The sequence below is a fragment of the Dendrobium catenatum genome, unplaced genomic scaffold (assembly GCF_001605985.2).
Source record: "Dendrobium catenatum unplaced genomic scaffold, ASM160598v2 original_scaffold_275918, whole genome shotgun sequence".
Taxonomy (NCBI): Eukaryota; Viridiplantae; Streptophyta; class Magnoliopsida; order Asparagales; family Orchidaceae; genus Dendrobium; species Dendrobium catenatum.
In genome coordinates, this window is record NW_021594313.1 from 178,481 (window position 1) to 190,545 (window position 12,065).

Here is a 12,065-nt window from a genome sequence, read left to right on the forward strand (position 1 = left end):
CCCCCCCCCCCCCCCCCCCAACCTTCTCATAGAGCCCTCCCATTTATCCATATATATCATATAACCTACCATTATATCCCCCACCACCCCCTCAGCCATGTGCATCTGGACCTTCCACCCCAGTTATAGTAAAGCAGACATCAGACTGGCGCATATTGATTGCACCCGAGGGTGACACGTATGTGCTGACTATATTTTTAACATGTTACCAAAATTTGATAAATATTTTTTCACCCAACAAATGTTGTGCATAGTTCATCCGTCAAAAGTAGCTGACTCATAAAAATGGGACATCATACGGAGCATGCATGATGCTCCTTATATTCCTTAGAAGAAAATCCCTAAAGAAGTGTGCAAAATGAGGTTCAGAGAGTTTAAAGTTAGTTATTAAAAAAAATATATTTTATAATATATTTTTTTAATTAAACTAACAAAAATATTCTATGTTTTATGTTTTTTAATGTAGAAAGAATTTTAATTATTACTTGAGCATAATGATAAAATCTGAAGAATTTTGAGAAGCGTGAGTTGACTCGCATGCGAGACATGTTTGCAAGTATTAAAAAGTCAGGCAAGCATCCACTCTGAATTGGTGAGAGTGTATGGGGCGAGCTGACTAGTGTTGGGGTAACCTAGATTATACAAGGAGGAGAGTCCAGGATAGACATAATCGATCTTCTGATATTAGAGGCATGTGAAGTTCCATCTATACTAGGGGTTCAGTTCTACATAATGAGGACAGGAGACGTTTGACAAGAATTTTAAAAGATTTTAATAATTTACTTAGATATGAATACTAATGTAAATATATTGCAGAAAGAGGTGTTGTGTATAGAATCGAGCGCTATTAAGTTGCATAGTCATACCCACAAGTGGCAGGAGGACCAACAATGGGTTGATGAGAGAGCAAGGAGAGCCTATGTGAATACATAAGTTTAACACTTTAGGTGTCATGTATAAATTGCTTAATCGTTTATTAACTTTTATAGGATTAGTATATATGGCTTTGAGTGAGCCATCCAGGAAGTAGGTGAAGGATCATTTGGGGGATCTGCAGATTATTTTGACTACCACATTTGATCACAAGAGGTAGGAGGAATGTAGAAAAACCGATTTTATGATTTAGGCTCACAAACCTACGCATACAAGGTGTGAATATCTAGTAGTTACAACTTCTCAACAAGCAACCAAGAGTTCTTGTATAGCCAACAAGTAGGTGCCCTTACAGTCGAGCTAGAGCAAGTCAAGAAATCACAAGCTAAAATGCAGATGCAAATAACTCAGTAGTTAGATGAGCTACTAAAATTAAGAGAGCAGTTCAACAGAAAGCAGGCAGCATAAGCAGAGAAGGAGATTGATTTTGATTTGATGTTTTTTTAATGCACATTTCATTTATATGTTAATTATTTTATTATAAGTTTTTAATTATGACATGAATTTGGAATGATCAAATTTGTTATTACTTGTATATAGCATGTCTTTATGTTTAATGTCTGAATGAATATGATATATGTATGTTTTTATACAGGTTTCTTATGTTGTAGAAGGGAGTGATTTTTTTTTTTTTTTTTGTATATAGGTTTCCTGCAGATTATTGGCGAATTATCCGCTATAAAAGGATATATGATGAAAATGTATTGACTTTCGACAGAAAACCTATCTGAAATGTTCGTCGGTCCGTGTCTGGTGGAATTTTCCAACGGGTTATCCCCTAAAACTTCTAACGGAATATTTCCGCCAAAATTTCCAGTGGCTAAAATGCCGGTAATAGTGACTCTTAAAATATGAATATTTTTTTCAAAATTATGGCGGAATGCCGTTGTAAATCTACCAAAACTCTTTCCATCAATTTTTTCCCCCTAGAAGGTTTCCAACGCACATTTTACCATCGACTAAGCTTTTCACCAAAAATGCATATTTTTTGGAGAAATTTTATGATTTTTGGTGGATTTTGGTCGTTGGTAATAAGATATGTTCCTATAGTGTTTTCTTCTAAGCCTTTAAGTTCTTTCAATCAAAGTTGGGCATTCTGCTCAAATGTTATATTATTATTGTCTATGATTCTAAAAGAGAGAAGTTGTACTTTCAAATGGAGAACAACCTTATTCCCAAAGACTTGGAGTCCTATATTTGATCTGATAAGCCCGCAAAGCTTCTCTTAAGTTTTCATGCCAATGGAATTTGTTATTGTCTAAGATTTTCTTTAAATTTTACACCAATGTTTTATTAAAAGTCTCAACAAAACAATTTTCCTAAGGGTAATAGATAATTATCTTCAATCATAAATTATTTATCTTGGTACTTCTAAAGGAGGGGCAATTATCAGGCATGATTCAACTGGGAATGCTAAAGTAAGATAATACGTGGTCCCTGAAGAAGTAGAGCGCATTGTAAGCTTAGACATCTTATAATGGGATAAATTTAACCCATTTAGAGAAGTAATCAGTCGCAACTACAATAAACTTGTAATCTTTAGGAGGGTGAGACCAAAAATATATGTGCCTCGACTCTTGAAGCGCCATGAGATAATTATTGGGTGCAATATATTTGATGGTTGATGCAAAACTACACCATGTACTTGACATTAATGATAACAACATGTAATGTTCATCCAATCAACTATCATATAAGGCCAATAGTATCACATTCTTTTAATTTTTAATTTCATCTTAGGTCAATATTGATAAGCACCACACAATCCAACATGTACCTCATTCATGATCTTCAAGGCTTAATATCTATTAAGATAACGTAACCAAATCTAATTGAAGGACTAATGGTATAGTGCCATTGAACAATGCATAGGAGAGATATCTCCCTTTAATATGGTCGATAGCTATTTTCTTGAGGAAATTTGTCTTCTTGGACATAGTGAATGAAGGGTTGTCGCCAATCAACAACTTCATTTTTCACAGCTAAAACAACCTCACCCTCACAAAGAGACTTTTTATTTATATATTTCAAATCTATATGTGAAAAAAATTTGTGACCTTATACTTCTATAGAAATGGAATTCTCTTTTGGACAAAGTAATTCCTTTGTATTCTTTGCAACAACATCTGCCATAGAATTTCTTCTATGAGTATTCAATCCAGAGTTACATTTTAAAATTTCTAAAGAAAGGATTGTTAATTATAAATCTAATATCAAATCTTCGTATTTAGCTTCATTATTCTTACAAGACTTTGATAAGTGGTAGAAATAATGAAATAAGCCTTCCTCAAGTGTTACAAACACCAATCTAATGCCAACTTTTCTTAGAATAGCATCTTAATATTCTTTAGTCTTTCAAGAAATGCAACACCATCAAAATATAATTCCTAGGTAATGCTTTATGATTCTTCTAAACTCATGAGTTTCTCATCAGGTATATCATCACTTAAAGGTGACTCAATAGGAATCGGATGTGTGCCTAAAAAGTCAATCAAGGCTTAACCTTTTACAGAACGAAGAGAAATAAATGTGATGTCAAATTGAAGAAGTATCATAGACTATGAAATCATGAAACATCCCTAAGGTGGTACCAAAGGCGCACTGTAGGGGGTTTATTTTTAATCTTAGTGGCACAACTACACAAAAATAATTTTCAGGTCATGTAAATGCACTTCTCTCTCATAATTTTTTGTGATCAGATCATCAACATAACATTTAACCTATCACTAAATAAGTTCATTAAAAATTTGGGCCATGGCCCACCCACTAGTAAGTTGCACCAGTATTATTGAGTATGAATGGCATAACTTTATAGTAAAAGACTGCTATAGGTGTTATGGAGAACTCGTCTTTAGAGACCATAAAGGACAAAATTGCATGCAAAGCAAAAATATCTGCCATAAGTTTCAGCATAGGAAATGAGAACTCATCTTTTGAACAAGCCTTATTCAGGACCCTATAATTGATGCATACACGAATTTGACCATTTTTCTTTTTAATTGGAACAATGCTAGCCAACTAATAGGTATATTTCTTTTCTCAAATAAAGCCTATATCAACCAGCTTTTTAACCTCTATTATAACTTGTTGTTCAAGTTTAAAGTGCATGCGTTTAGGGCCTTATTTCATAGGAGTTATATCAGATTGAATATCAAGTTTATGAACCACCACATCTAGAGATAATTCAAGCATTTCATCATTATTCCAAGCCAAGTCATTTGCTTCATTCTCTTTTAATAAATAGTATATAAAAGTCGAACAAGGATCTTCTTTATTGCCTTGGTTGATTTTCTGCAATCTATCTATAATTGATTTGATCTCCTATTCAAGCTTGGGAGAGTGCATCCTTAACTTGAGAATCATCTAAATTGTATAGAATCTCTAAATCGAGTTTGCTAAAAGACTTAACATCCTTTGCATAGATATTTTCAAACTATTATTAAAATACTAAGTAATATTACTCATTATCTATTAGACCAATAGTACCAAAGCCAATTCCTACTCTTAATTTTAGTTTAAACTATTTTGTATCCCATAAACATTCAAATTGTGGAGCTTCACCTTTGGTCCAGGTAGATGATGTAAAGCCTTGCTTAACGTAAATTCTTGGCACAAGGGTAATACCAATCAAAAGGGAATTTCACTATTTCATTCATAAATGGATCTTCCATTTTTTACATTATTTTCAATACCCCTACTAATAGAAGAGAAGAATTTAATAGGATTGAAATCATTACTCGGAGTAGAAAGTACTTTAACTACCAACCGGGCAACACTATCCAAAGATAGGGGGTAAGAGTTAAAGTCCCACCACTAGATCTATCACTACTAAAATTATAATATATGCATTCACTATAAGATCAAGTCAAATGAAAATAGTTAGGCTCTACAATTCACCACCCTTATTCAAGTTTTTCATCAACTCGCTTTCTACTCTTATCAACAAGATATCATTAACAAAAAAGCATACAAGAGTAAATCTATAACTAATACAAATTATAATTATAAATTATTTTTGTAATTATAATAATAATGTTAAAAATATTAATAATACTTAGAGGTAATAATAACTTAATAATAATAAAAATTATACTATATATATATATATATATATATATATATAATGCAAATTTGAATTTGGTTTTGGTTTTGGTTTTCTAAGAAAACCAAAATTCATTTTGCATTTTCTAAAGAAAAACCAAAATGAATTTCGATTTTCTTAGAAAAGTTTGTTCCCAAATCCATATTTTCTTTTGCAAGTTTGATCCTTTTTTTCAATTTAACTTTAAATATGTTTTCTTCTCTTAATTACACAGCAACAATGATGTTTCAATGATGTTTTTTAAAATTTTGCTATTTAGATTTGTAGCAAATGACCTAAGAAAGAATTTACAATTTTCTTTCAATAACAAGAAAAATAAAATATGCTTGAAAAGTGTATGGTGGGTAATAGTCCTATTATTGGAGGTGACTTCAATTGCATCCTTTCCAAGGATGATAAGAGGGGGTGGAAAAAGGCTTCTCTTCTCCAAGGGCCTAAGGATATGAAGCTTTTTATGACTAACAATGACTTTCATGATGTAGGGATTGTTGGACTAAGATTTACTTGGTGTAACAACAAAGAAGGAAATGCAAGAATTTGGGAAAGATTGGATAGGTGTTTGTTGAATTTAGCTGCTTTACAGAAGGTTCCTTTGGCGAAGATTAGACATATAGCAGGAGTGGCTTCTGACCATAGTCCTATAGTTTTAAAATTGGATGAAATTCATCACAACCGGTCCAAAATTATCAGATTTGAGAATACTTGGAAGTCATATCATGCAGCTTGGAGTATTATGCTTAAGTCTTGGAGGAAATCAGATTTAGGAAGTAATGTGGATGTCTTTCATAGAAAGCTTAGAAGAACTTTGAAGGCATTATTCTATTGGAATAAGAACAAATGCAAAAGTCTAAATTTGTTGAAGGAAGAATTAAGGAAAGAGATCCTGGAATTAAGGAGCTTCGGAGGGTCTTACATTGGAAAAATTAAATCTACTTCGGAGTAAAGTGCATGAGTTTAATGTTACATTAAGAAGATTATCAACTTGGTGGAATCAAAGAGCTAAGGCTAGATGGCATGAAGATGGTGATACCAACTCTAACTTCTTTCATAATTTTGCTTCAGCAAAGAAAAAATGGAAATATCATAAGGCAAATTAAATATGAAGATAACAATTTGTTTGAGGATTTTGAGAAGATAGAAGATGTTTTTGTGAAGTTTTTTAGAAGAAGTGGAGAGCTAAAGACTGCAACTTGGCTGGCTGGCCTTTGTTCTCTGAAAATAAAAAATTAACCACTACAGAAATTGAATTACTAGATGCAGATTTTACCAAGGAAGAATTAAAAAATGATGTATTCCAACAGGGAAATAACAAATCACCTGGTTTAGATGGGATTAAAACTTCATTTTTTTTAGTTTTATTGGAGCATTGTGAAAGAAGAAATGTAGAATGCAATTGATAGTTTTTTTTTTTAATTGGTTCTATGTATGAAGAGTGGAAAGATGCTTTGGTTGTCTTAATCCCCAAAGTGAAGAATCTGATTGTTCCATCTAATTGTAGACCAATAAGTCTATGTCAAACTACTTACAAGCTTGTTGCAACCATGATGGTGAATAGATTGAAAGGATGTATCTCCAAAATTATTTCTGAAGAACATGTGGCATTTATTCCAGAAAGATCAATGTCTGAACATTGTTTATTAGCACATCAGATCTTCAACAAATTTAGGATCTCTAAAAATAAGAAAGGGATAATGGCGGTGAAGATGGACATGGAGGAAGCTTATGATAGTATGGGTTGACTAACTTTGATTCAAGCTTTAAAATTGTGTGGGTTTCTTTCTAAGTTTTCCAAGTTCATTATGGAATGTGTGAGGAATGTTAGATTTTCTATTATTTTGAATGGAAAATGTTCAAAATGGATTTAAGCTGAAAATGGATTTCGCCAAGGATGCCCGTTGTCACCTTATTTATTTATTATGTGTTCCCAACTATTATCAAATATAATTAATCAAAGGGGACAAGAGTTGGGTGTTCATATTTCACCAAGAACTCAAAAGATTACACATCTCCTTTATGCCGATGATGTTTTAGTATTTGCTCAAGCATCTATAGGATTAGCTCTAGTTTTGAAGTGCATTGTTGCTGATTTCTGACAAGTCTCAAATTATTTTTGGTAAAGCAATTAAACGCCCAAGGACGAAAAAAATTGTGAAGATTTTGAAATTCGAATTCGTGGAGTTGCATTATTTGGGAGTTAAAATTACTTTAAGAAGATTACGTATGGCTGATTTCCAACCTATGTTAGATCATGCTTTGGAAAGACTTAATACTTGGGGAGGTAAATTACTATCTGTGACGGGTAGGATTACTCTCACTTATTTTTTATCATTGCCGATTTTCTTATCAACTCATGTGGTGGTTCAAAAGATATTGTTGTTTGAATTGGATAAATTATGTAGAGATTTCATTTGGCACAAAGCCAATAGAAATAAATATTTACATTATATAGCTTAGAATGAATTATGTAAATCAAAAAAATATTGGAGGTTTGGGACTTCATTCGGCTGCTCTTAGAGTTGGACCTCTTAGATCAAGATTGGCATGGAGATTCTTTCAAAATCTTGATTCCCTTCTTCATAGGAATATTATTGATAAATATGGTGATAATATTTTAAATGCTCAACATAAAAGAGGATCATCAATGGCATGGCAGATTTTGATGGATAGTGGCAAATATCTTAAACCACTTGTTAGATGGAAAGTGAGAGATGGTAGTAGAATTAATGTTATGAAAGATATATGGCTTCTAGATAAATGTTTGAATACTTTGCCAACATTTGCTGATTGTGTGGGATTAGAAAATGTATTGCTTTACTAATTCATTTATAATGATGGCAGCTGGAATGTGGATGGCTTCAACGATTTTTTCATGAAGAACTCATTTTGCTTATTATGCAAGTTAATGTTAATCCTTCTTTTGAGAAGGAACATGTGGAAGCTATGTTCCAATATCCAGGGAGATCTATTTCTTCTCTGGCGAATGAAGAATCAATGAAAAGTAGCTTTAAGGATGATGATGGTGGCTATTCAAAATGGCTAAGGAAACTTAAACTCAACCCAAGAGTAGAGTTGTTTTGGTGGAGGATGAACAAACATGCTATTCCAACAAATGAATTTCTTAAACATAGAAAGCTTGCTTACAATTATCTATGTGCTAGAGGATGTCAAGAAGTGGAAAGTTATGCCCATATCACGGTAAACTATAAATTTCTTGTTGAAATTATTCTAAAGCTAAGATAATGGGGTTTTAGCATTCCAATATTTCAATCTTTGGAATGTTGTTTGGGAGAACTTAGAAATCTTTCTTCTCGATATTCTAATGTGGTGAAGATGTATTATAAAGCGGTTTTTTTTTTCTTGGAAAAATTGTAATGAATGTAAACATGGAAAACCATCTCTTCCATGCTCGGTAATTGCAGAGAATGTGTTGTTTACATCAATGTCACAATCAAATCCAATGCTAAATAGCTGGGGTGATAATCTCCTTATGGAGTTCAATAATGTTTGGCACCCCAGCTATCTAGCACTAGCTAGGTTGGATTAAAATCAATGTGGATGTGTCAATTTTGGAATCTAATCTTGTTGGCATCATAGGTGTGTTTTGAGATCATAAAGGAAGACTTCTTACTTTTGGGAAGAAAAGAATTCTTTGGGATGTGACTCAACTTGAGCTGGAAGCGGTTTTCACCATAAGGGAGTTCATTCAAAGTTGGATGAAAGATAGCAAAGGAGTAATAATTGAAGGTGATAATTTTAACATTATAAATTTCATTTAAGATTCTTTGAATAAATCAAAGTGGCAATTGGACAATTGGTCCACAAAGAAGTTATTTGTCTAAATGATTTCAATAAGGTGATTTTTCATCATGTTTCTAGAGAATGTAACAAAGTAGATGATTTATGAGCTACTTTGGCTTTAGAAAAATAGTTTCTTTTTTGATAGTTTTGTTTTTGGTGACATTCCTTCTTCCTTGTCTAGTTTGTTAAAGAAGGAATGTGAATCGTTTATTGCTTGTAAGTATTTCTTCTTCTTAATGCAATTTGCACCTTTTTCAAAAAAAAAACAAGAAAAATAAAATAAAAAAGGTTATGAAGGTGATGGACAATTCACCCTATATTACACCAAATGCACCTATATTAACACTGCATCATTTTCCCACTATGATGGCTTTTATGTTTTTTCTTTATATAACCACTCATGGCTTCACATCTGGGGGTAACATGGCAATTCCACTTATTTCATCATGAACCTCTTAGATATCCTTATTTTTTATTGGATGTGTATTTTCCACATATTCAGCTAATCATATTTTCTATGTATAAAACTTCAAACGTAAGCTATAATAGCAAATACCTCGACCCCGACCTACAACCAACATACTAACATGAAAAACCCATAACAACATATCTTCTGCATGTACATGTCTGCAACAAATCAATCTCAAAGTTAAGATCATCATCAATGATGTTCAATTTGAATTAACAAATTGGGTAGACAATCAATATGGAGCCTTATTAATGAACTTACCAATGTTTTCAATTTCATTTGCCAAAATAATTTTTGCATTTGCTATAATTCCACATCTATAAAATAACCATTTATGCATTATATACCTCAAAAATAACACCAAAATAGTCATTAGATCAAAGTGTGCACTTTTTATATCATTGTTGAAGCATGCTAAATTATCAATTGTCATCACGTTGCATTGATTTCCAATAAAGAAAGGATGAGCGTGTAGCTCGGAGTCAACTTCATTCTCTAAATAGATAGCCTTGGATCAATTCTTGACACGAATTTTGTCACAATGCCAATAGAACTCAACTCTTCTATAAACCTTAGAAAGCCAAGTGATATTTCTTATGATAAGAATCAATTTTGAACTTCACCGTGATATTTATTACAACATGATAAGTGCAAACTCCATCATATGCCTCTAACAATATGGTTGATAAAATATCAATGACATTTTTAGATATATCAAACAAACAAGTTTTTCATCATGCTTATTAACTCCCTCGATCTAGTCATGAAATAAATCAATGATGATTCATATTTTTTAGTTAAACTACTACAAATGTCACTCAATAAATCTACATATTAATATTTTGTATCACTACCATGACTAAAGTACCTCCTTAGCTTGTATTCAAAAATATTGCATCCACACCTACACCTAGCAACATAAACTTCTTAAACCTTAAATGTAGAAATCCAAAAAGAAGTAAACATATTTGAAACATCCTGTAATGTCAAGCTAAAGATCAATATTTTTTTTTTTTCTATAGTATAACTAGATAAGATGATAACTTCTAAAAAGGTACTTTGAGAACCCTCTTACACAAGGAATAAATTACTCACCACTAATAGAATCAAACAATATCTTAACCCCTTTTCACATTAGATATGATCATCTTTGGTTTACAAGATTAGTCTGATAAACTTTTCATCAATTGTATGTTCAATGAGCCAAAATTGAGCTAGTCAATAATCTTTTGATCTAACTACATAGTTCACTCATTCATTAACATTCCTCAAAGGTGTAACAAATATAACATACATTTTTAACTAATTTCATCACCTTAAATTGAAAATTCTTTTAGGTGCAACATTAGCTTTTAACTCTTATTTATTATAAAAATATTTCCCAACTTTTAAAGGATTTCATGTCAAACTTGAGAATGAAGCCATTATATTAACCACTATTGGAATTCACCCTTTTTCAATAAAAACTATCCATATAATCTTCATATCTTGAATTATTATTTTTATCCCTAAAACATATGAAGAATCAAATGACCTCACCCATTCACAAGTTTCAGGTAGATCAAAAAAGAATTAAAGCACCACAATCATCTATAATGTGCATGTCCACAACATAACCAACTTTTTCATGTGGCATGTCCATATCATTTCTTACACCAATGAATGATGTTAGACAAATTGACCTTGCATCATCATCATTTGCACAAAAATATATAGTTGAAATCCTTTTTAGAGCAATAGACACATGAAAGATCAGTGTTGAATACATATGAATATGCAAAATCATAATTTGTTAATAGTTCAATTAGAGAAATTAAAATTGTAGACTATGCTCCATCATATTGTTAAAATTGGTATATCACCTTCAATTTTAAATTGAATTGGTTGTTATTCAATCTCTATAATTTTGTATATAAGAAATATGAGAGCTATGAGATCTTAAAGAGAAATAGTTCTTTGCACCAACAAATATTTGCTCCATTTCTAATATAAATGCCCAACCGACTTCATTATTATCTCTTTATACTATTCCTTATACAGTACAAGAACATTAATACACAATTCACCTTCAGAAAATAATTCATCAAAATACAACTCACAGTTCAAGGGTCATGATTTCAAACATTTATTTGAACCATATTCAAAACATAAGTAAACATGGTTCTAACACAGCTTGAACCATGTTCAAAAAAAGTGATCGAGTAAGATTCCAACCATGCTCAATCTTTGTTTGAACGAGTGTTCTAATCTTAGTTGAACCGTAATCAAATATGATTTGAATATGCTCAAGCCATGATTGATCATAATTCAAACAATTCAAAATCTTATCTTTGATATTCTATCAAGCTTCACATTAGAACTCCATCAAAATGACATAATTCATTTGGATCATATGTCACACGATAGAAACTATTAAAAAAAAAAAAATCTTATCCATATATGTTGAAGTCATTATTCAATTAATTTTATCAATTGAGACTCATCACCGTGATAGTCTTACCTTGCTGGCTGAAAAAATCTCAAACAAAAGAAGGTAAAAGTAATGGAGAAAATCAAAGGGTGGAAGGATAGAACATCATTCTTATTATGCAAAGGAGATATAAACAAGAGTATTTTAGTCTGAAACAAACTTTGGATAAATTTCTCCATGAAAACAAATAGCAAGCATAGTTCTCCAACTACATCTACACTATGAGCCATATAGTCAAATTTTTTCTTTATTAATTGGTTATTACACAAGTAGAATGATTCTATCGTTTAAAC